The sequence below is a fragment of the Ranitomeya imitator genome, chromosome 2 (assembly GCF_032444005.1).
Source record: "Ranitomeya imitator isolate aRanImi1 chromosome 2, aRanImi1.pri, whole genome shotgun sequence".
Classification (NCBI taxonomy): Eukaryota; Metazoa; Chordata; class Amphibia; order Anura; family Dendrobatidae; genus Ranitomeya; species Ranitomeya imitator.
Genome location: NC_091283.1, coordinates 296,452,000 through 296,477,435, shown reverse-complemented (window position 1 = coordinate 296,477,435; position 25,436 = coordinate 296,452,000). Strand labels below are relative to the sequence as shown.

Sequence of the window (25,436 nt, the reverse complement as noted above, 5' to 3'; positions counted from 1 at the left end):
TGTCGTGTGTGACAATGGCTGGAACTTGGTGACGGCTCTGAGGCAAGGTAAGGTCACACATGTACCTTGCCTGGCCCATTTGCTTAACCTTGTGGTTCAACGTTTTCTGAAAAGTTACACGGAGCTGCCAGATCTGCTAAAGAAAGTACGCCATCTGTTTGCCCATTTTAGAAAGTCAGCTAGAGCTTCAGCCGCCCTTGCCGTGCTTCAGCACCGTTTGCAGCTTCCGGCTCACAGACTGAACTGTTGTGTGATGTCCCCACGCGTTGGAACTCTACACTACATATGTTGGAAAGGATTTGTGAGCAGAAGAGGGCAGTTGTTGACTACCAGTATCAACAAGGCCGTCGATATTCAGTTCAGACTCCACACATAAGACCTCAGGAGTGGACATGGATGTCAGACATACCGTATGTACCATCCTCCAAAACTTTGAGGACTGCACCAAGATGGTGAGCGGTGATGTCGCCATAATTAGCGTCACCTTCCCGCTTCTCTGCATTCTGAAAACCTCTCTGCTCACAATTAAAGAGGATGCATTGCAGGCAGAGCATGAGGACATGGAGCAAGGAACCATACTGGGTGATTACACTCAGCCCAGCCTCATGTCTTCCCAACGTGGATTGGTAGACAATGAGGAGGAGGAGGAAGAACAGGAGCTACTTTCATGCGCTGTTGATGGTACTACAAGCACAGCTGTCATACCGTTTGTCCAGCGGGGATGGCCTGAGGACAGGGAGGATGAGGAGGAGGAGGACAGCATGGTCAGTCCTCCTGTTGTTGAGGACATGGAAGTCTTGCCTGTTAGCAGTCTGGCATGCATGGCTGACTTTATGTTGCGCTGTGTTTCACGTGACCCTCGCATTATTAAAATTTTTGGTGACACTCATTACTGGTTGGGACACTTCAAGACCCACGCTACCAGGAGAACTTTCAATCTCTTATTCCAGAGACAGACAGGTGTACTAAAATGTTGCAGTATAAGAGGGCCCTTGTAGCAGAATTACTTAAAAATTCCCATGTGAGAACGCTGGCAGCAGACGTCAGAGTTTGTTGTACAACCAAGGAGTCCAAGCGAGAGAGACAGAAGTACAATCCAGCTCAGGCAGGGGAACAATGGCAAGTTCTGGGACACTTTTCTCAGACCCTCCCATCATGCTGGCACAGAGGCAAGGGGGGCTGTCAAGAGTAGTGCAGTGTTTGAGAAGATGCTGAGGGAGTACCTTGCAGTTCGTACAAACGTCCTCCATGATTCCTCTGTGCCTTTTAATTATTGGGTATCCAAGCTGGACACGTGGCATGAACTGGCTCTTTACGCCTTGGAGGTCCTGGCCTGCCCTGCCCTGCAGCTAGCGTTCTGTCAGAGTGGGTTTTTAGTGCCACTGGTGGAATTATCTATATACAGTGGGGCAAAAAAGTATTTAGTCAGTCAGCAATAGTGCAAGCTCCACCACTTAAAAAGATGAGAGGCGTCTGTAATTTACATCATAGGTAGACCTCAACTATGCGAGACAAACTGAGAAAAAAAAATCCAGAAAATCACATTGTCTGTTTTTTTATCATTTTTTTTTGCATATTATGGTGGAAAATAAGTATTTGGTCAGAAACAAACAATCAAGATTTCTGGCTCTCACAGACCTGTAACTTCTTCTTTAAGAGTCTCCTCTTTCCTCCACTCATTACCTGTAGTAATGGCACCTGTTTAAACTTGTTATCAGTATAAAAAGACACCTGTGCACACCCTCAAACAGTCTGACTCCAAACTCCACTATGGTGAAGACCAAAGAGCTGTCAAAGGACACCAGAAACAAAATTGTAGCCCTGCACCAGGCTGGGAAGACTGAATCTGCAATAGCCAACCAGCTTGGAGTGAAGAAATCAACAGTGGGAGCAATAATTAGAAAATGGAAGACATACAAGACCACTGATAATCTCCCTCGATCTGGGGCTCCACGCAAAATCCCACCCCGTGGGGTCAGAATGATCACAAGAACGGTGAGCAAAAATCCCAGAACCACGCGGGGGGACCTAGTGAATGAACTGCAGAGAGCTGGGACCAATGTAACAGGGCCTACCATAAGTAACACACTACGCCACCATGGACTCAGATCCTGCAGCGCCAGACGTGTCCCACTGCTTAAGCCAGTACATGTCCAGGCCCGTCTGAAGTTTGCTAGAGAGCATTTGGATGATCCAGAGGAGTTTTGGGAGAATGTCCTATGGTCTGATGAAACCAAACTGGAACTGTTTGGTAGAAACACAACTTGTCGTGTTTGGAGGAAAAAGAATACTGAGTTGCATCCATCAAACACCATAACTACTGTAAAGCATGGTGGTGGAAACATCATGCTTTGGGGCTATTTCTCTGCAAAGGGGCCAGGACGACTAATCCGGGTACATGAAAGAATGAATGGGGCCATGTATCGTGAGATTTTGAGTGCAAACCTCCTTCCATCAGCAAGGGCATTGAAGATGAAACGTGGCTGGGTCTTTCAACATGACAATGATCCAAAGCACACCGCCAGGGCAACGAAGGAGTGGCTTCGTAAGAAGCATTTCAAGGTCTTGGAGTGGCCTAGCCAGTCTCCAGATCTCAACCCTATAGAAAACCTTTGGAGGGAGTTGAAAGTCCATGTTGCCAAGCGAAAAGCCAAAAACATCACTGCTCTAGAGGAGATCTGCATGGAGGAATGGGCCAACATACCAACAACAGTGTGTGGCAACCTTGTGAAGACTTACAGAAAACGTTTGACCTCTGTCATTGCCAACAAAGGATATATTACAAAGTATTGAGATGAAATTTTGTTTCTGACCAAATACTTATTTTCCATCATAATATGCAAATAAAATGTTAAAAAAACAGACAATGTAATTTTCTGGATTTTTTTTTCTCAGTTTGTCTCCCATAGTTGAGGTCTACCTATGATGTAAATTACAGATGCCTCTCATCTTTTTAAGTGGTGGAACTTGCACTATTGCTGACTGACTAAATACTTTTTTGCCCCACTGTACATAATTGTCTAAGGGCTACTTCCGTCTGTCTGTCTGTCCTTCTGTCATGGTTATTCATTCGCTGATTGGTCTTGTCAGCTGCCTGTCATGGCTGCCACGACCAATCAGCGACGGCCACAGTCCAATTAGTCCCTCCCCTACTCCCCTGCACTCACTGCCCGGCGCCCTCTCCGTAATCCCCTCCACTCACCGCTCACACAGGGTTAATGGCAGCGGTAACGGCCCGCGGTGTAACGCAGTCCGTTACCGCTGCTATTAACCCTGTGTGTCCCCAACTATTTACTATTGATGCTGCCTATGCGGCATCAATAGTAAAAATATGTCGTGTTAAAAATAATAAAAAAAAAAAAAAAAAACCTGCTATACTCACCCTCCGCCGCCTTTCTCGCTCCTCGCCACGCTCCCGGGACCGCTCCATTGCAAGCGGCAGCTTCCGATCCCGTCCCAGGGCTGGTGTGCGACAAGGACCTGCCGTGACGTCACGGTCATGTGACCGCGACATCATCATAGGTCCTGCTCACACCAGCCCTGGGACCACCGGAAGCTGCCGCTTGCAATGGAGTAGTCCCGGGAGCGTGGCGAGGAGCGAGAAAGGCAGCGGAGGGTAAGTATAGCAGGACTTCAATGGGCTGTAGGTGAGTATAAGTTTATTTCTTTTTTTTAACTCTCTATACTACGTGGCTCTGTGCTGGCCAATATACTACGTGACTGGGCAATATACTATGTGGCTCTGCTATATACTACGTGGCTGGGCAATATACTACGTGACTGGGCAATATACTACGTGGCTCTGCTATATACTACGTGACTGGGCAATATACCGTACTACGTGGGCTGTGCTATATACTATGTGGCTGGGCAATACGTGACTGAGCAATATACTACGTCGCTGGGCAATATACTACGTGGCTGGGCAATATACTACGTGACTGGGCAATATACTACGTGACAGGGCAATATACTACGTGGCTGGGTAATATACTACGTGGCTGGGCAATATACTACGTGGCTGGGCAATATACTGCATGGCTGGGCAATATACTACATCACTGGCCAATATATTACGTCGCTGGGCAAAATACTACGTCGCTGGCCAATATACTACGTGGACATGCATATTCTAGAATACCCGATGCGTTAGAATCGGGCCACCATCTAGTAACAGATAAGCGCATCCGCCTGTCAATTGAAAATGCTGACAGGCTGACTCTTATAAAATGAACAAGGGCTGGATTGGGCAAGACTTCTGTACACCACCAAGTGAAAACAGGAAAACATAACCTATAATGGTCTTTATGGTGGAGGTGTATTCTCATGCAACTTTTCACAACCACACATGGATATACACTTCCAGATTTGGTCTGTTTGGTGTTATCCTCCTCCTTATCCTTATCATCCACAACCATACGAACACCAGGGTGAACGGATTCCGTGATGCAAAAGTCCCTAATTTTTGTGTAGAAGGGTGTTTTTTGGATGCCCGTTACTAATTAGAAACCAAAACAGATGTTATTTCCCCAGGGGGAAATGTCATCAAAATGAGATGTACGTCTATTCTTCCCATTTATTCGTATATTTTCCTGTTTTACTATCTGTGGTCAGTCCCCTTGTGAGGTAGTGTATACCTCTACAATAGAAAATTAATCAAATACTTTTATATTATCTTTTTATTTATATCTCTGTCCCCGAGCTGTTGCTAAGGACAAACATATCTCATTGGACACATTCTGGCTTCATATTTACGAACCTGTGTTCTCCCCCCCTTTTGTTATTTTCTTTCATAGGTGGATTCACATTTTCTATTTATTTCTTTGATTTCAGTATGATTTATGTTATGTCTCCTCATTCTCCACCACTACATCACCAGGTTTAGCGTGTTCTGTGCTGCTACACCAGTGCAATTTTTGGCAAGGGTGTCTATGATGCCCATAAGATCATTTTAAAAATTTTTTTTACCCCAATGTGGAAATATTTGGGAGCCCATGCACTTCGTGTATGGGCATTACAAGTCTTGGAGAACCCGCTCCTTAGCATTGGGCTTAGTTTTTAATAAGGCCTTCATCAATGTTTCCTCATTCTCCACCACAACATCACCAGGTTTAATGTGTTCTGTGCTGCTACAGCCAGTCCAAATTTTGGCAAGGGTTCTATGATGCCCATAAAATCATTTTTAAAAATTTTACCTCAATGGAGAAATGTTTGGCAACTTTGGAGAACCCGCTCCTTAACATTGGGCCTAGTTTTTAATAAAGCCATCCTCCACATATCATCATTCGCCACCATTAGAACACCATGGTGAACGTGTTGTATGCTGCTACAGCCATTAAGTTTTTGGGCAAGGGTGTCTGATACCCATAAATAATTTTTTAAAACTGTAACCTCCATGGGGAAATGTTTGTTAGCCCATGCACTTAGTGTATGGGCATTACAAGTCTAGGAGACACGCTCCTTTACATAGCGCCTAGTTTTGTATTGAGCCCCTTATCTTATGTCTCCTCATTCTCCACCACTAGATCACGAGGTTTAACGTGTTCTGTGCTGCGACACCAGTGCAATTTTTGGCAAAGGTGTCGATGATGCCCATAAAATATTTTTTAAAAATTGAACCCCAATGGGGAAAAGTTTTGCAGCCTATGCACTTCGTGTATGGGCATTACAAGTCTAGGAGACCTGCTGCTTAACATTGGGCCTAGATTTTACTAACGCATTACAATGTTTCCTCATTCATCACCACTACATCAACAGGGTTAACGGTTTCTGTGCTGTACAGCCAATCCAATTTTTGGAAAGGGTGACTGTGATGGCCATAAAATATTTTTTACAAACGTACCCACTATGTGGAAATGTTTGGACAATTTTAGTACTCAAAATGTTTTATTTTAGTGTCATAGCCTACTTATGGACACCATTTTGGTGGGCCAAAAAAAAAACACATTTTGAACACTCTGTTCTCCGAAACTTGGTGTCTCTGTGGTGTCCAAATCCTTCCTTTGCAGGCATACATTGCATTTTTGGTCTGGTAGACTCCTACCCTTGGTGTATCCAGTATTTGGTGGTTTTGAAAATTTTACAAAATACATCCCACATATTGAAACAGTCTGTTATCTCAGTCACACGTCTGGTCTATCAGTGGTCTTCAAATCTTGTCTTTTCAGACATACATTCCAAGTTTTGGTCTGATACCCTTGGTGTATGCAGTATTTTGTGGTTTTAAAATTTTTAAAAATATAGGCCACATATCACATATTGAAACACTCTGTTATCTCCGTCCGACGGCCATTTTATGTGTGGTCTAAAAATAGTTTTTTGTCATGCATACGTTCCAATTATTGGTCTGTCTAATACCCCAGGTCTATACACTATCTTGGTTAAAACAAAAAAATGTTTATAGTGTGGTAGTTCCGTGACATGCCTCATCTATCTGTGGGCTACAAAGTGTGCTTTTGAGGCTTCCATTCTCCTTTTTTTGCTGTGTGTTACTCTAGCTCTAAACACTATTTTGTCATTTTTTTTTCTACCCCCCATGGGGAAATGTTGGTCAGTACGAGTCTAGGAGACACGCTCCTTGGCAATGGGACAGTTTTGATTAGGAGGCCCTCCTCCATGTTTCTTCCAAGGGGGATTGGGGTGCATGCAAATTTGGGTCAATGCGGCCCATGCATTCAATGCATAAGGACCAACTAAAGACTGTGAACAGGGTTTTCCTGTGGCCATCCAGTACCTGGGTTCAAAGGCTTATTGGGTGCATATAACTTGATAGCAGGGCAGGCCTTGCATTCAATGCAACATTTTTTCAGGAGGCTCTCCTGTACCTCTCATGAAAGGGGTAGTAGGGTGCGTAGCAATTCTTGGCAGCCCAGCTACTCACTTCATAGGCACTAACAGCATAGGAGACCCACTGTTTAATAATGGCCATTTAGGAACATTAATGCTGCCTGATGCCCCTCTAAAAATAGGCTTTGTGACTTTAAAAGTCCCTCCTTCATAAATGAAACAAGATGTGTCTCCTTATGTGTCACACACCCCATGGCCAGCTAGGGTTGTTAAATGTTACATTGACATTTCCAAGTGAATGCATTTGTATTGGTTGAAAGCAATGTTAAAGCTGAAAAAAGCATCAAAAACGTGTGCACATAGCCCAAGTGGTGGAGGAACATTTTGGTATATATACAAGTCATTACCCTGGAAAGGATGTACCTTAACATATTTCCAGGCAAAATCCATTTTGGTTTAGTTTTTGTATGTTTTTTGGGGCACCTGTAAAAATGGCGTGAAACTCTGACAACATTGCTTACAGCTGGGAACTAGGAGTCAGAAATGCTTCCAGGGTCGATCCCCATGATGTTCCTGTGTCAATTGAGCAGTGTTTCTGTCATTGTTAGACATTTTTAGACCTTAAAAGGACCCCCGGGGGGGAAATCACTCTAAAAATACTCGGGTTCCCCATAGACTTACATTGGGCTCGTTGCTCGGTTCGAGTACCCGAGTATTCTAATTTGCTCAACCCGAGCAACGAGCACCCGAGCATTTTAGTGCTCGCTCATTACTAATAATCACAGACCCACATAAAGCCCTGCCCACCTGCCTCCCACAGCCCCACCCCGAAGCACAAGAATCTTTTTAACTGAAAACTACAAATACAGATTAATCAACCACAAGACGGATTTCATCACCAGGTATCATTACAATCAGTGTAATGGCGCCAACCTGACAGTGTCTGTAGGTTACTGTGCACAATCCTGCTGACAGGGACACTTTAAGAAATCTCAGCTCTGCACTATTATACACAGTTCTCTTTAAATGTGTAATATTTCTTCTTGATAACTCATCTGACAAAAAATATTGGAGCTTACGATAGTTCAGATTGTGAAGTCACCGAGACCCTAATTACACCAGAGAGGTTTCACCACTAGTTACTCATTTATTATTGATGAGGACTGTTGAGTTTGATAATACAGTAGATGTGTTATTGTCTGTAGTCACAGTTTTCATCTACAGTAGTTAGTGTCTAAAATACTCTGATTTAACCTCTTCCCATAGCCAGTTTTGTGTTCCTAATCAGGCCCCATTTTTAAAATTTGACGTGTCACTTTATGAGGTGATAACTTTGGAATTCTTCACAAAGGATAATGGAAAACAAATGGATATTACAAATTATTTTCTCTTCCCCCATGACAGCACACCTGAGAAAGGGATCCGCCCAGCCAGGACAGGAAACTTACTTAAAATAAAAGGGCGGTACCTCTCCCTCGCTTCAGCTGGGTTTCCTGTCCTGACGGGAACCCTAGTGCTGAAATTACGGCGGTTTTTTGATGATGGATGCTCCACTCACCCACTCCTGTCCCAGCACTGGAAGAGCAGGCAGAATGCCTGCATGTCGGCCTTCAGGTTGTGGAAGCGCCATTCGCAGGTCCTGTGGGGCTTAGCGCACGTGCGGGCGTCTGTTCAGTGCAGTCCGGGGTCCTGGAGCTCTTCTGCATCTGCTGCGCCGCTCTCCTCTGCTGGCCTCCTTCAGCTCTGGCCTGACTTCCGGGTGCATGGCTGGCATCGTGCGCAAGGCACGCTGGGAATGGGCGTGCCCGTGTGACATCAGTGCTGCACGCCGGATCCAAGATGGCGGCGCCCATGGCACGGATGCCGGCCGGGATACAGGGCCTTTTGGTGGGGTGCGGAGGGGGAGGAGCATGCAATAAGCCCTGTAGGAGGCGGTGAGCATAGTAGATTCCTCCTTAAATGGAGAGATAACCACAGAGGAATTGCTCATGTCTAAAGAGCTCTCCACTATGGAGGACCATATGGAACAGCAGCAGCAGGAGCCTTTACCAGGTGCTATGCCTGGTCACCAGCACACTAAGAGGAGTAGCCGCTCAAGTGGAAGGAGCGGCAGTCGCCCTGGCCGGAGATCGCAGGACTCCTCAGCATGTAGGAGAGACATTGTCCGTACTCCTGATCAGCCTCAAAATCCAGTACTCTTGATTGTCAGCGGGTGGTGAGTGATCTTCGTGAATGTCACCTCGGTGGTAATGGGCTACATTTTCTGTTCACTTGCCAGGCGCCGAGAAAGGCTAGTACTAAGTTAAAGAACAAAGAATGTGCCCTCTGTAAAATCCCGCTAGCAGTCCAGTGGCAGAAAAATATCTACATGGACTGTATCCAAAAGACTATTCAGGAAGAAAACCCTGACTTTGCCTCTAGCCTTAGGGCCATGATTAGGGCAGAAGTTAAAGGCTCTTTAAAATCAGTCCTTAAAAAGAGGAGCAACAAAAGACTTGAGCCTCTTACAGATTCAGATGCCTCTCAATCCAGCGAGGAATATCATGAGGCACCTCTGTCCCCTGCCCTCCTCTTCCATGTCCTCTGGCTCTTCAGATAGCGATTTTGGAGGCCGAACATGCTTTCTAACTGAGAACACGGATAGACTGGTAAAAGCAGTCAGGTCTACAGTGGACCTAAAAGACGAGAAAGCGACTAGGTCCTTAGAGGACGTGAGGTTTGGAGGAGAAAATTAAGCATACATTCCCAGTCAACGCTAGGGTAAAGGCCCTTATAGAGAAGGAGTGGAAGAAGCCTGAGAAATCTGGTAGCATCCCCTCATCTTCTAAAAGACGGTATCCCTTCAAGGAAAAAGATTCAGAAGTGTGGGATAAAGTCCCTAAAATTGATGGTAGAGGACTCGGGCATGTTAAGAGACTCATTGGACAAAAAGGCGGATGGGTTCTTAAGACACACCTGGGAGGTGGCCGCAGGGGGTTTAAAACCGGCGATAGCCGGGACATGTATTGCCTGCTTCCTTATAGTCTGGCTGCAACAGAGGATCAACTGAAAACTAACGTACCAAGAGAAGAGGTCCTAGCCAATATGACACTGGTACAAGGAGCAGCAGCCTTCCTAGTGGATTTCTCAGCAGACTCCGTAAGACTAGCAGCTAGGGCAGCAGGCTTGTCTAATGAAGCTAGGCACGTTTTATGGTTAAAGGGGTACCCGGGTGCCTTGCCTTCAAAAAATAGACTTTGTTCCATCCCATCTGACGGCCAATTCCTCTTTGCTCAGAAGCTGGAGGACATTTTAGAGAAAGGAGATAGGAAAAAGGGTTTTCCTCGCTTTCCGGTGGATATTAGAAGATCTTCTTTTCGGAGAGGAAAATTTAATAGAGGCCGCCCCCCGGGAGATAGAAGGAACTGGGACTTCAGAGACAGAAAAGGATCTGGGTACATGTTTAAGGGACCCTCTACATCATCAAAAAAGCCCTCCCAATGACGCCAGGCCAGAGGTAGAGGGAAGACTCTCTTTTTCCCTGCCTGGGTAAATTTCTCCCCCAGTCAATGGGTATTGAGTGTCATCAAAGACGGCCTAAAAATAGACTTTATTTATCCACCTCGGCAGACTTTTGTTTTGACACCCCACAGAAAATCCCCAGAAGAACAACTAGCCTTGGGAGCGGAGGTATTGGAGATAGTGTTAAAGCGGGTTTTAGTAGAAGTCCCAAGGGAAGTGGAAGGAAGAGGGTTTTATTCCCCTCTCTTTTTGATACAGAAACCGGATGGTTTACTAAGGATTATTGTCAACTTGAGGAAACTCAATCGGTCAGTAGTGAATTGCTCCTTCAAAGTGGAGTCGGTAAATACAACGATAAAAATGTTGTTCTCGAACTGCTTTATGGCGGCTATAGACTTAAAAGACACTTATTATCATGTCCCAATCCATTGGGACTATCAAAAATTCCTGAGGGTAGCAGTATATGTCCAAGGACGACTCGGGCACTACCAGTATGCAGCCCTCCCATTCGATCTGTCTATAGCGCCAAGAATAATCACCAAGTTAATGTCAGAAGTCATGTCCTTCCTCCGTTCTTGAGACATAGTTATAGTCCCGTACCTAGACGACTTCCTTATAATAGGGAGGTCAGTGGATCACTGTCTAGGACAAATAGAAGAAGTGAATGCGACCCTAACAGTATTGGGTTGGAAAATAAACGTCATCAAGTCAAGGTTAACACCAGAAAAATTTCAATCCTTCCTCGGGTTGGTTCTGAACTCCAGGTGCCAGCTCTGTCTCCTACCGGAGAACAAAATAATCAAAATACAGAGTCTTGTGGAGATGGCAATACAGCAGCTTGTAATGACACTAAGAAAAGCAATGTCCCTGCTAGGATCACTAACATCCTGCATACCCTCTGTGAGATGGGCACAATTTCACCTGAGACAATTACAGTGAGAGGTCCTGTCAACACAAAAATTGTTAAAAGGGCATTTAGAGAGAAAATTACACCTTTCAGTGGGTGTGAGGGATTCTCTAATCTGGTGGACTGTAAGGGATCATTTGGCATCAGGGGTTCAGTGGTTAACTCCAATAGAGGATGTGATCATGACGGATGCAAGCGGTAGGGGATGGGGTGCACTTCTAGGGACCCTCTTGATATGGGTCCTGGTCCCGGCCAGAAAGAGATCAGACGTCAAACGTAAGAGAGAGTTATGGGCTGTAGAAAGAGCCTTAAAACATTTCCTCCCTATCCTTCAGGGTCGTCATACCAGAATCATGTCTGACAATTATGCAGTGGTGGCTTATATCAATCTTATATATATATATATATATATATATATATACCTTGAACAAGATCCTTTTCCCTTATGGGGGCAACATCTGTCCTTCTCCAGTTAGCAGAACATCACCTATTATCCCTCACAGCTCTTCACACATAAAGGGTGTCGAAAACACAAAAGCAGACTACCTAAGTCGCAAAATGCTAAAACAGGGAGAAACGCTGATAATAAAATGCCTTCTTAAATGATTTGCATAAAGTTACAATTGCTTTAAAAAAAAAAAAAAATTATACACAAGAAAAAACAACAACACAAGGACAGGGTCCACACCCCTCTGTACCAGTTTTGCGTAAAAAAAAATAGTACCCAACGCAACATCTATATTAGCTATGTATGTAAACCCTATGTACGTATTTTTTGCCTGAAAAATAGCAAAAAATACCATACGAAGACCAAAAATATTCTTCCTGCAATCATGTAGGTAAAGCATTTTTCAAGGTTAATTAATGTCGAAACATGAGTGACCTTACAAAGTTGTGTCTGCTCCGCACGTGGGCGTTGGGCATAATCTGGGAATAGGATCCCACAGATGGTCCTCCAAGCTTTCCTGGCCCGGTTGGCATAGTTTGGATTACGTTGGTCCCAGATCTCAGGCCTTTCTTGGACCAGGATGAGGAGCATGTCGACGTTGATTATGCTGGCCATGCTGCTTGGAACTCCGTGGAGGCGAGCTCCAGACTTCCGGGATGTCTGTGTGGCTTTTTCAGCTAATTAGCATGTCTGAGCTTCCTGATTGAGGGCTTGGCACAATTCCTTGCACCTGGCGATGTCTGGAGATGTCTGGCCTATTTCTCACAAGTCACACTGTTGGTCCATGTGTAATCCGTATTTTTTGCGCCCCATAGACTTTCATTGGCGATTTTTTTGCGTAATACGGTGACAAACGCAGCATGCTGCATTTTTCTACGGCCGTACAAGATGTATAATACGGATCCGTAAAAAACGGCAGATATGCGCTGGGCCATAGAGAATCATTGTACCGTGTGCAATCCGTATGTTCTGCGCCTCTCATACGTCCGTAAAACTCACTAGTGTGATGCCAGCCTAATCCTAACTTTAGCCCCAACACTAACTGTAGCTATAACCCTAACTTTAGCCCCAACCCTAACCCTAACTTTAGCCCCAACCCTAACTGTAGCCCTAACCCTAGCCCCAACCCTAACCCTAGCCCAAACCCTAGCCCTTACCCTAGCTCTAACCCTAGCCCTAACCCTAATGGGAAAATGGAAATAAGTTCTATTAATTTTATTATTTTTCCCCAACTAAGGGAGTGATGAAGGGGGGTTTGATTGACTATTTATAGTGTTTTTTTTAGCAGATTTTTATGATTAGCAGCTGTCACACACTAAAAGACGCTTTTTATTGCAAAAAATAGTTTTTGCGTCTCCACATTTTGACAGCTATAATTTTTCCATATTTTGGTCCACAGAGTCATGTTAGGCCTGTTTTTTTGCGGGACGAGTTGATGTTTTCAGCGGTACCATGGTTATTTATATCCGTCTTTTTGATCGCCTGTTATTCCACTTTTTGTTCGACGATATGATAGTAAAGCGTTGTTTTTTGCCTCTTTTTTTTTGTTTTTTTTTACGGCGTTCACTGAGGGGGTTAACTAGTGAGACAGTTTTATAGGTCAGGTCGTTATGGATGCGGCGATACTAAATATGTGTACTTTTATTTTTTTATTATTTAGATAAAGAAATGTAATTATGGGAACAATTTTTTTTTCTTTATTTAGGAATTTTTTTATTTTTTATTTACACATGTGAATATTTTTTTTTTACTTAATAAAATTTTCCCGGGGGAGGCAACATGTTATAGGGTCAGATCTCTGATCTGACACTTTGCAGAGCACTGTGTAAGATCAGCGATCTGACATGCAGGGTTCCAGGCTTACAGGCCACCTCCCTACAGGACCCGGAAGTAGCCCCGCGGCCATTTAGGATCCGGGGCCTGCAGGGAGGAGATGCTGGGTACAAGGCGAGCACATCACCTTGTACCGAGGGTCTCAGGGAAGTCCGCAGGGAGCCCCCTCCCTGCGCGATGCTTCCCTGTGCCGCCGGAACGCTGCAATCATGTTTGATCGCAGTGTTCCACGGGTTATTGGAAAAGAATCTATTGAGCCAGAAGACGAATACTTAACCCAATGGTTGATAAGTAATAAGAATGAATGTCATCCTGGGGTGTTACATAGTGAGAAATGGAAGTGCTGACAAAACAAGAATGTGATTGAATCTTGTATGTGACGGCTGTCTATTCGAAGAGCGCGTGTTGGCTCCTGATCGCGGCTGTTCTGGTAACAGGAGGCATAAACCTAGTGAGCATGTATCAGGGTCAAGCTACTATGGTGGAAGCTGATAGAACGTGTAGTGAATGGGAGTGAGGGAAAATGAGGGAGGTGTTGTAATCATTCCCTGAGGCCCCTGATCACGTGACCCCTGACTCCTCCCCTTCTGTGACCTCATTACAGGTCCTGTGCGCACAGAGCAGCCATATATGTGGAGCGCGAGCGTGGCTCTGCGGGTGGAGGTAAGTGGAGATTCCCCATTACTGAGCACGGGGGACATTAACCCCTTCTGTACTAAGACTCTTTTGGTGTTTTTGTTGCCACTTTAAAAGAATCATAACGTTTTTGTTCTGTTTTACTGTAATTAATACATACGACCCAACTATGGAAGACAGGATGTGAGGGAACGGATTGTTCCCATAGTAGAGGGCCCCTTTCTTGGCCCCCACACAGTGTAATGCCCCTTATGCTGTATATATGATGCCCCCCACACAGTATAATGCCCCTGTAAGCAGGTGACCGGATACCGGGTAATTTTTTAGAAAACAGCAGTGATTGTCTTACCGCTGTCTCTAACATCACGTCCTCCCTCTATCTGAAACTGAAACTGTCAAAAACTGAACTCCTTGTGTTCTCTCCCTCTACTAACCTACCTTTGCCTGACATTGCCATCTCCGTGTGCGGTTCCACCATTACTCCAAAGCAACATGCCCGCTGCCTTGGGGTCATCCTTGATTCCGAGCTTTCATTCACCCCCCAACATCCGATCACTGGCTCGCTCTTCTTATCTGCATCTCAAAAACATTTCTAGAATTCACCCTTTTCTTACTTTCGACTCTGCAAAAACTCTAAAGGTACCTTCACACATAACGATATTGTTAACGATATCGTTGCTATTTGTGACGTAGCAACGATATCGTTAATTTAAATCGTTCTGTGTGACAGCGACCAACGATCAGGCCCCTGCTGGGAGATCGTTGGTCGCTGAATAAAGTCCAGAACTTTATTTCGTCGCTGGACTCCCTGCTGACATCGCTGGATCGGCGTGTGTGACACCGATCCAGCGATGTCTTCACTGGTAACCAGGGTAAACATCGGGTAACTAAGCGCAGGGCCGCGCTTAGTAACCCGATGTTTACCCTGGTTACCATGCTAAAAGTAAAAAAAAACAAACACTACATACTTACCTAACGCTGTCTGTCCTCCAGCGCTGCGCTCTGCACTCCTCCTGTACTGTCTGTGAGCCGGAAAGCAGAGCGGTGACGTCACCGCTCTGCTTTCCGGCTCCCAGACAGTACAGGAGGAGAGCAGAGAAGCAGAGCACAGCACTGGAGGACAGACGGCTGTAGGTAAGTATGTACTGTTTTTTTTTTTTACTTTTAGCATGGTAACCAGGGTAAACATCGGGTTACTAAGCGCGGCCCTGCGCTTAGTTACCCGATGTTTACCCTGGTTACCGGCATCGTTGGTCGCTGGAGAGCGGTCTGTGTGACAGCTCTCCAGCGACCAAACAGCGACGCTGCAGCGATCCGGATCGTTGTCGGTATCGCTGCAGCGTCGCTAAATGTGAAGGGGCCTTTACTGTTTCACTTATTCATTCTCGTCTGGACTATTGTAACTCTCTACTAATCGGCCTCCTTCTTACCAAACTCTCCCCGCTCCAATCTGTGCTGAATGCTGCAGCCAGGATCATATTCCTCACCAACTGTTACACCGATGCCTCTACCTTGTGCCAGTCATTACACTGGCTACCCATCCACTCCAAAATCCAGTACAAAACTACTACCCTCATCCACAAAGCACTCCATGGCTCAGCACCTCCCTACATATCCTCTCTGGTCTCAGTCTACCACCCTACCCGTGCCCTCCGCTCCGCTAATGACCTCAGGTTAGCATCCTCAATAATCAGAACCCCCCACTCCCATCTCCAAGACTTTACACGTGCTGCGCCGATTCTTTGGAATGCACTACCTAGGTTAATACGATTAATTCCCAATCCCCACAGTTTTTTTTGTGTAAATATATTTTTATTAAAGAGAAGAGAATTTTACAAGAAAAACAGTAGTTAAAAACTACGACAATGAGCAAAGTACTTTTCCTTATAATATACAATTCTAGAAGAGTAACGCAAAAAACACTCATTCACAAACCTTGCATAAATCTTACATAAAAGAGAGAAAAGAAAAACAAATTAGAGGGAGTAAACCCTCCAGAATTACTACGGTAACTTTAACTTATAAGCAAAAACTCCTTGCCCCCGCAACAGGCGAGGACTTTCAAAACCGTAAATAAAAAAGCATACCTAAAATCAGATCGCCCATGTCCCCAAGAGCGAGACATGTACGCAAATAGTATCATTATAATTATAAAAGTAACTGGTAAATCATGGTACAGACCTATCACACCAAACTGGTGCTGCGACTCAAAGGGAAACCGCTATCATGGAGGCTCACCCAGGGGGGAGATAGAAAGAGGAGGACATAGAGGGGGGAGCCCAAGTAGGTGGGGCTCAAGAAAAGAAATATAAAATGAGAATAAGAAAAGAAAAGAAAAATAGCTTAGTAATCAACTGTAGAATAGACAGGCGTATCAGGTAAACAGGTCAGGGAAACGAGCAGAATCTTTAAATAAAATCCATTCAGTCCAGATACCTAAAAAGGAGACCCTTGCCTGTGAAATGTCTGCATCAGTTTCCTCCAACCTAAAGATGGTTTCAAATTCTGAAAACCACTCCAAAACATCGGGGGGAACCGGGTCTCGCCATTGGCGGGGGATTAATGTCCTAGCAGCCGCTAGGCAAAACTTGAGGATATCCTTTTTTTGGGATCCCACCGAACCGGGAATCATGGCGAGCAATGCTATCTCCGGAGTACCGGTGATGTGCTTGCCTGTGATCAAACCATAATTTCGGAACACTTGGTCCCAGAATGTTCTAATCAAGGGGCAGTCCCACCAGATATGCAAAAGGGAGCCAATGCCATTTCCACACCTCCAGCAGCAGTTTGAAATTGAGGGAGAAAATTTGTGTAACCTGTCAGGAGTGAGGTACCACCTATATTGCAGTTTCCAATCCCCACAGTTTTAAGCGTGCCCTAAAAACTCATTTGTTGAGATTGGCCTACCACATCAACACATTAACCTAACTATCCCTGTGTGGCCCATTCAAAAAAAAAAAACATAATCAGGTCCCTCGCAACATGTTCTCATACACTTTATGCAGTTAGTAGCCTCTATGTCTATACTGCTACATACTTAGGCAGATAACTGGTTCATGCAGCTTTACATGAACACCCGATCCTTACACTATGGCTGGTCCGAATAACTAAAGCCAATTGTTACCATCCACCTCTCGAGTCTCCCCTTTTCCTCATAGTTTGTAAGCTTGCGAGCAGGGCCCTCATACCTCTTGGTATCTATTTTGAACTGTGATTTCTGTTATGCTGTAATGTCTATTGTCTGTACAAGTCCCCTCTATAATTTGTAAAGCGCTGCGGAATATGTTGGCGCTACATAAATAAAATTATTATTATTATACAACACACAGACATACACAAGATGGAAGTAACCAATATAATTATTTATTTCCCTGATAATGGGAATTGTGATCACTATGGCAACAGTGAATAATGCAAACCAGGGTGATTACGAGGTGAAATATACAATATCAGATACACAATGAATTCTCCGCCTCACTCTCACTGTAATAGCAGCCTCTAACCACATGTTCCTTTAGCTACTGACAAGGGGGATTTTCCTGACACATATAGTCGACAACACTCTACTCTGCGAACACCGGCCATAGTGGGGTCTCCGTCTCTTCCCGTTAGGCCATAAGTCCTCCTAATAAAGCCTATCAAGGCTCGCTGGGCCGCCTTCACTTCAACCAGCTTTCACCTTGTCTGTTGTACTACCCTGGACAAACACCTGTACTGACTCAACAAAGGGAAAAAGGAATTAATCAGTGCTGACCAGAGTATCACAGGGCCATGGGTGCAATGTGGCTGGAATCTACTAGTAAATGCAGGCAAAGAAGAAAAAAAACAGCACCAGGTGATTTCCATTAAAAAAATCACATTTGTCTTTTTATTTAATCCATAGTTTGCAAAAAGTTAAAAACATACATGTCAGTAAATGTCAAGGGGCAAACATCCCCCACACGGCTAACGCGTTTCAGACTTCATGTCCTTACTCATAGGCACAGATGACTTGATATTTAATGACACGTATGTTTTTAACTTTTTGCAAACTATGGATTAAATAAAAAGACAAATGTGGTGCTGTTTTTTTCCTTCTTTACCTGTACTGATGTCAGTGCTGGAAGCAATAGCCCCTGTTACTCGCCCCTCCTGCTCTTCTCTGCAGGCCTGTACTACTGACTGGAATCTCCTCACAGATCTTCAGTGCTTGACCAAAGGCGGATGTGTCTTGTCCCAGAAGTAATAAGAGCTGTGACTCTGCTCTTGCCTGGCATAGTTTGGACTCTGGGTCTTGACCAGTACAGGTCACGTTCTCAGGCCTTGACAGGCATATTCTGGACTCTGGGTCTTGTCTGGTGTCGCCTGGGTTCTGCTTCCATAACCAGCTGCCTTGCGCACTTTACCATGGCCTGGTACCTCAAATTCTTCCCTGGCACCCAGTTGTTTAGCTTGGTGCCAAATCTGTTCTGGTTTTGGGGCTATGACCTTCATAATAAAAGTAAACTGTGTCATCAAGGTCACCTGATAATAATAATAATCTTTATTTATATAATAATAATAATCTTTATTTATATAGCGCCAACATATTCCGCAGCGCTTTACACCTGATCTGGTGTACCATCTAGACTCTTTCTTCCTGAAACCCTCCCTCTTCCCATTGATTCCGTAGGGTCCCGTCTGGACGGCAGATGGCAGTCTTTTTGTACAAATGCCGCACAGCCCTGATGAATTGTTCTTTTTATTACACTCCTTTTTACACCCCTAAGGCTACTTTCACACTTGCGTTGTTAGGCGTACGTCACAATGCGTCGTTTTGGAGAAAAAACGCATCCTGCAAAGTTGCCCGCAGGATGCGTTTTTTCTCCATACACTTGCATCAGCGACCCATTGCGACGTATGGCCACACATCGCATCCGTCGTGCGACGGATGCGTCGTGTTTTGGCGGACCGTCGGCACAAAAACATTCCATGTAAGTTTTTTTGTGTGTCGTGTCCGCCATTTACGACCACGCATGCGCGGCCGGAACTCCGCCCCCTCCTCCCCGGACATTACAATGGGGCAGGGGATGCGTTGAAAAACTGCATCCGTTGTTCATTTCTTTCACAACTTGCGTCGGTACGTCGGGCTGACGCATGACGTCGGCCCCGTACCGACGCTAGTGTGAAAGTAGCCTTATGCAGTATATATGTTGCCGCTCACACAGTTCCGCCGTACCCCCACCCGTACAGGTGCATCTCAGAAAATTAGAATATCATCAAAAAGTTAATTTATTTCAGTTCTTCAATACAAAAAGTGAAACTCATATATTATATGGAGTCATATAGGGTATAATAAAATTGTTATGGACGTGACTTAACTAACATTGTGCAGCGACTCTGTTTTCCATATAGTGACAGATATTTCTTGTTGCTAAAATTGTAATTTTTTTTTTCAATTTGAAACATTTTTTTTAAACTTCTCTGATCAGTACAATCATACAACATCCAAGCCTCTGATGGCTCCGGTCATGCCCTGTACTACTGTAGTGCCGTGTATCATCACTGCCTGTCAGTGTAATACTAACGGCCCCATACACATGAGATAAGAGTTGGCTGAATGGTCATTTGGCAGACGCCCATCTCTCCCGACTCCCACATACACACAAATATTCCAGCTTTCCTGTGGTCTATATGAGCGAGTCGCCCCCAGACTCCTCTAGCGGAGGATTATCTAGATCTTTCTATGGCCTGACGTCATCTGTTGGGAGGCCCCCAAATACATTATATAGTTGACCAAACCCCCAAAAATCTGTGCTTTCGGCTTTAGTCTAACGTGTATGGGGGTGTATGGTGGCCACCAGATGAGTCCTTGAGGAGAGATATCTGTCATTGCCACTATTAGCTGCTGTGATGTGAGGTCGGAAACATGCTCCAGAACATATAGTGCTGAGAGAGTTATTAAGCCATTCCAAGGCCGGGTTTTACAAGCAGTCATAAGAGATGGGTGGGAATGACTGCTCGCATATCCCAACCCCAGGGGCATGATAGTGCAGCGCCCCAGGGTCCTGGTCATTGCAGTAATATCATTCTCCTCTATGGGGGAGTGATGTTACGTTTGGAGGCAAAGAATGACAACCAAATACAGGTAACACAAACATACAACACATTTCATACTCCAGTCCACCAGGGGGAGCTATGCTCCTATTTATTAGGGCACTCTTCACACTTAGGTAAAACTGGTGGCCTGGAGAGGAAGTTAGGCAGTTGCTGGCTGAGCTTTGCTCAGGTAGTTGGTCCCTGACAGGGGTGGGAGCCTGTCAGAGGCCTGGACAGAGAGTCACGGAGCACATGTGGCAGTTCCTAAGAAAGGACACGAAAAGAGAACTTTATTGTAGAGAGTGAGAAGTCATAGCGAAGGAGTGGATACCAGAAGGAGTTCTGCCCTACACAGGCTGCCTCCTTCTGAGGCGCAGGATCCCGGTAGCCGGAACACCGAGGGAGCAGCAGTCCTTTATGCCTTGCTCCAGAGACCGGCAGGACAGCTAATTGCAAGTTACTGATCCGCCCAATGCCCAGGAGGCAAGGTGGCACCCAAGAGAGGCCGGGACATGATAGAGTCCCTGTAAAAAGCCTCAAGCCGCGGGTCATATGGGTTGTCCTATCCATCTGGGGGACAAAGAGAGAGAGCTAACATCTACAACGTCTGTGAGGACCTTTATGAGAGGCTCAGCAGTAAGGTACTACAGCACCAAGGCGCTAGAGGAAGGCTACTGATTTCTATCTGGATAAGGGGACTCTGGATTTGCCTCCAAACCGGCCGGACTCTGCCAGCCCTGTGATCTGTGCTCTGGACTGTGGATGCTGAAGCCTTCAGTAAAAGGTAAAGAGACTGCGAACTTGTGTCCTCGTTCTTCACTGCGCCTCACACCATCCACCATCTACACACTGCGAAGCCCTGGGGACACACTTCACCTGTGGGAAGGTATACCATCTAGCTGCCATAATATTACCCCAGAGGACCCCTTAGCAGCGTCGGTCACCGTGACCGAATACCACAGGTGGCGTCACGAACATATCCCTTTAAAGACCTTTCCCTCTTACACGGACATCCCACGGGCCACGGACCGGGTCAGCCACCGTGACATCCCCCTGAGAACCGAAGGACCCGGTACCAAGTACCACGGGGCGATCCATCTTGGCAAATAAAATGGAGGCCGAGTCTCTCATTCTGGAGCTGGAGATGTGTGGATCTCCTGTGTGTTGGTCTGTGATAAAGAATTGGACCCTATCCTGAGCGGGCGGACCTGCTGTATGTTGTATGGACTTTTTAATTTATGTTTTCACTTTGTGCCGGAAAAGGCTGTTCTTTTATTTTGCTATCCTGAGTGGATTATGAAGTTTAAATAAATTTGCCTGGACATTGGAGCAATACCAATTCCTGTGCCTACCTCAACCGAGCCGAGTGAGTACAAACCGCTACATAGGTTAAAAGGTAACTTATTGGACGTTGCCTCTGGCCCGGCCTATTAGACCTTCATACATTGCAGCCCAGACACCATTATTAGGCCTGTAAGTATCGTAGTAAGGCTGGTTTCACATTTGCGGTTGTGTCCGCAGCATTTCATCCGCATGCGTTGTGTATTCCTATATTTAACATTAGGGACGCATGCGTTTTTGATTGTTCGCATTTTGCCACGTTTGACGACGCATGCATCGTTTTGCCGTTTGCGGCTTGGCGCGTAAATGCAACATGTACTAATTTTTAGAGGCGTCAATTTGCCGCCTGCCTGGAAACGCATGCGGTGGATTGCGACAAAAAAACGCATTGCTGTCTATATGAACGCATGAGTTCACAAGCACATGCGTTTGGTTGCGTTCGTGAATGCATGCGTTTTACAAGAGAAAAACATGTCTAGACACTGATAAGCCACCCCCCACACACAAGGAGATAAAGGGAGGGAGTGGACATTGGCAGGTCACTACTCAGCAGACACTGAAGCAGACGAGACAAAGGCTACATCTTGGAGGAAAACAAGACACTGAACAATGTGAGTAGATCCTAGCCAATGGCTTTATTTTCTATTTTCTGTCTCTACATGTCCTAATTTCTTGCATTTCTTTCTTTCTTTCTACATGCATCAGAATGTCTTCTTCTTCTGTTTCTTCTCATGAGGAGTTTCTTCCTGGGCCGTCGGAAGTCGAGCATGTCAGTGAGGTGAGTACTTGCCTCGTCAGATTGGTAAGTATTCACTGTCACATCTACACATGTGACAATTTGAATTTTTCTTTTTTTTGGAGCTCTTCTTCTACTGCGGCAGAGACAGGGCAGGAGCAGCGGAGTCAAGGTCGGGTGGAAAGATGGCAGCGGGTACGTATACAAGGCTGACTGTTTTATGTATCCTCAGTGTAATATTTTTGAATCTTCCTTTCTTTCCATTCGTATTTCTATACTTTTTTCTTCTGGAATCCTTTTGTATGTTGACTTACCTATTCATGAAAAAACACCATAAGAGGAAAAACCTCCACTATTCTAGACAAAAAAAAACACCAGTACACAGGCAGAGATGCTTACCTGTCCAAGGCCTCCAACAATTGCACTAGCCAAGGTAAAGATGACAGATACACAGGTGCAATAATACCGATAAGGCAGCCACCCTACAATCAGGAATTGGCCACTTTGTGCACCTGTGCAAACAAATAGTCTGTATGTGGCATGTTCACACAGAAATGCACAGTATATGGCTCAAAGCCTATTAATGACGCCATATAGCGGGCTAGCCATAATGCATCCTGTGTGAACAGAGGCCACAGTATACAGAGCCATCTAGGGCCCAGCCGCACCCTGGAAAAATATACAGTGCACCAAAAACATAACAATGTATGCAAGGTATTGGTCGATATTATGGCCACAATATTTAAGCTGCCAACCCACGTCAAGGGTCCTTACATATTGGCAGTCCTATTCTAAAAAAAACACTTACTTGGGCCTGCTGCACCTTGGCTAGTGCAATTGTTGGAGGCCTTGGACAGGTAAGCATCTCTGCCTGTGTACTGGTGTTTTATTTTTCTTTCCTATTCATGCCATTTCTCGGCATCTTTTTTCTTTCTTATCCTTATGTTAATTGACCAAACTTTAATGACTTTATTTAATTTTTAGGTTCCACAACGGGAGGATGATCTAATTGAGAATGACCTCCTCTTCTCCCTGGTCCAGGAGCGAGTCCCGTTGTGGGACACCCGGGATCCACTGCACTCAAACAACGTGACGATCCGGCGCTTATGGAATGAGGTGGCCAAAGAGATGTGGGATGGCTGGGACAATGCCCTGACTCGGGTCCGAAATGCATTTGGTAAGTATTGCACTGCAGTGTGAAGCAGCAGAGACCTTGGCCATGCTTACTCGACTGTGTGTGATGAAAGAAACTCTCAGGAGTTTCTGTCATCACACACAGTTGTGTGCGCACGGCCCAAAGTCCTTTTTCTGACCACAATTTTTTTTTCTAACAGTGGCCAAAGTCAAAACACGTTGGCGTTCGATGAAGGACCGCTTCAACAAGGACCTGCGTCAAGAGAGCCGGTTTCCCAGTGGTTCAGGAGCAAGGATCAGAACATACAAATACCATCATGTTCTGGCATTTTTAGCACCGGTCCTTGCCCAGAGAACGTAAGTATTTATCACGTGCATTAGGTTGTATTGTATTGCCATAATCTGTATTTTTATATTCCACACGATTTTGCGTCTTGTTAATTTTTGGTATTAATTTTCTTTTTCCTTTTTTCACAGCAAATGGAGCACTACTGTTGGCCCAGGTTCTGGAACGGTCCTTCATCCGACAGCCACGGACCCGTCCCAGCCATCCAGCAGCGCAGCAGCAAGTGGGCCTTCCACACTAACTGGAGACCAGGGAGCTGGTCCATCAGGTCTTCCCCTTTCGCAGTCCTCTTCCACTGCCCCTTTTTTTTTGGGCTCCTCCCGGCAGCGGCAGAGGGCTTCGGACAGGTCACTCATGCCCGAGTTTTTGCACTTGAGCTCGGTTTTACACGAAGCAATCAAGGCTTTGGGTGACCGAATGGATGTTTCACATAGCGTCTTGAATGCACGTATCCAGGAGGTCACCAAAAGTCTTGACCAAGTAAAAGCCGACCTCCAGAGGCCAGCACATCATTTTTTTAACCAAATTGAGCAGGGCATGTCGGAACACCTTACTCCTGATCTCCAGCTGAGTGTCATGCAGGCCTGCAATGCTGCTTACGTGCAGGCTATGCAGCAGAGTTGGTATTTCCAGCAGACAGTGTCGGCATATCCACCTGTGCCTTCACTGTCACGATTGACCTCAATGCCGACCTCAGCTGCATACCACTGCACGGCCACCTCAATTCCTACCACAGCCGGACACCACTACAGCACCATCACCATGCCGAGTGCAGTTGGATATCCCACCTCCACCACCATGACAACCGCTGCTCCTGCTTGGACCTCCTCCACTGACACCACGATGTAGCAGGACCCTGGCATGGCTGCACGCTCTACGAGCGCTATGGACTCTGGCATGGCTGCACGCTCTACGAGCACTATGGACTCTGGCATGGTGCAGCCGGACCCTGACAGGTCACCCACCGCCACGCCATATGAGCCCACCAAGACCTCCCAGAACCCGGCAAAGCTAAAAAAACACACACAAAAAAAACAACAGACTCTTAGCATTCCTCCCCCTTCACCTCCCAATGTGTCTGTAATGTTAGGTTTGTCTCACCCTTCCAGTGCGTCTCAAGCCTCTCATGTGTCAAGCCCCATCCCCAAACTACCAGACCCCACTAGTTTCATTGCCCCTTCTCCTGTCACCTCTGCGTCGTCCACGGTTAGCCAGGCCGCAGTGCTTCACACGCCCCGTTTACATCACTCTACCCCAAGCCGGCGCAGTTAAACACATTTTTTTGGTTGTTAAAAAATAAATACAATTTGATTTTCCCCAATTATGTTTGGTTTATTGCATCTATCGCCGCTGGCAACGCACACCGTGCGCCAAATAAGAAACTTCGCCACACACTTAATTTTTGAGTCACATCATATCTCCAGTAGTTATAAAAAAAGACTGCAGCTTTGTGTGTCTTTAGTATAAAGATATGAGGTGGGCTCAAAAATAATAGATGTATTATCTCCATAATCTCTTCTTTCTGCTTGGTCTGTGACTAGTGCAGAATAGGGCAGCACGGTGGCTCAGTGGTTAGCACTGCAGCCTTGCAGCGCTGGAGTCCTGGGTTCAAGCCCCACCCTGGACAATATCTGCAAAGAGTTTGTATGTTCTCTCCGTGTTTGCGTGGGTTTCCTCCGGTTTCCTCCCACATTCCAAAGACATACTGATA

General features: G+C 45.6%; 1 pseudogene; it reads left to right on the top strand.

Moving 5' to 3' along the window:
• The first annotated feature begins 14,081 nt into the window (after positions 1 to 14,081).
• LOC138663302 (oocyte zinc finger protein XlCOF7.1-like) overlaps positions 14,082 to 25,436 on the top strand; it is a 144,119-nt pseudogene continuing 132,764 nt past the window's right edge.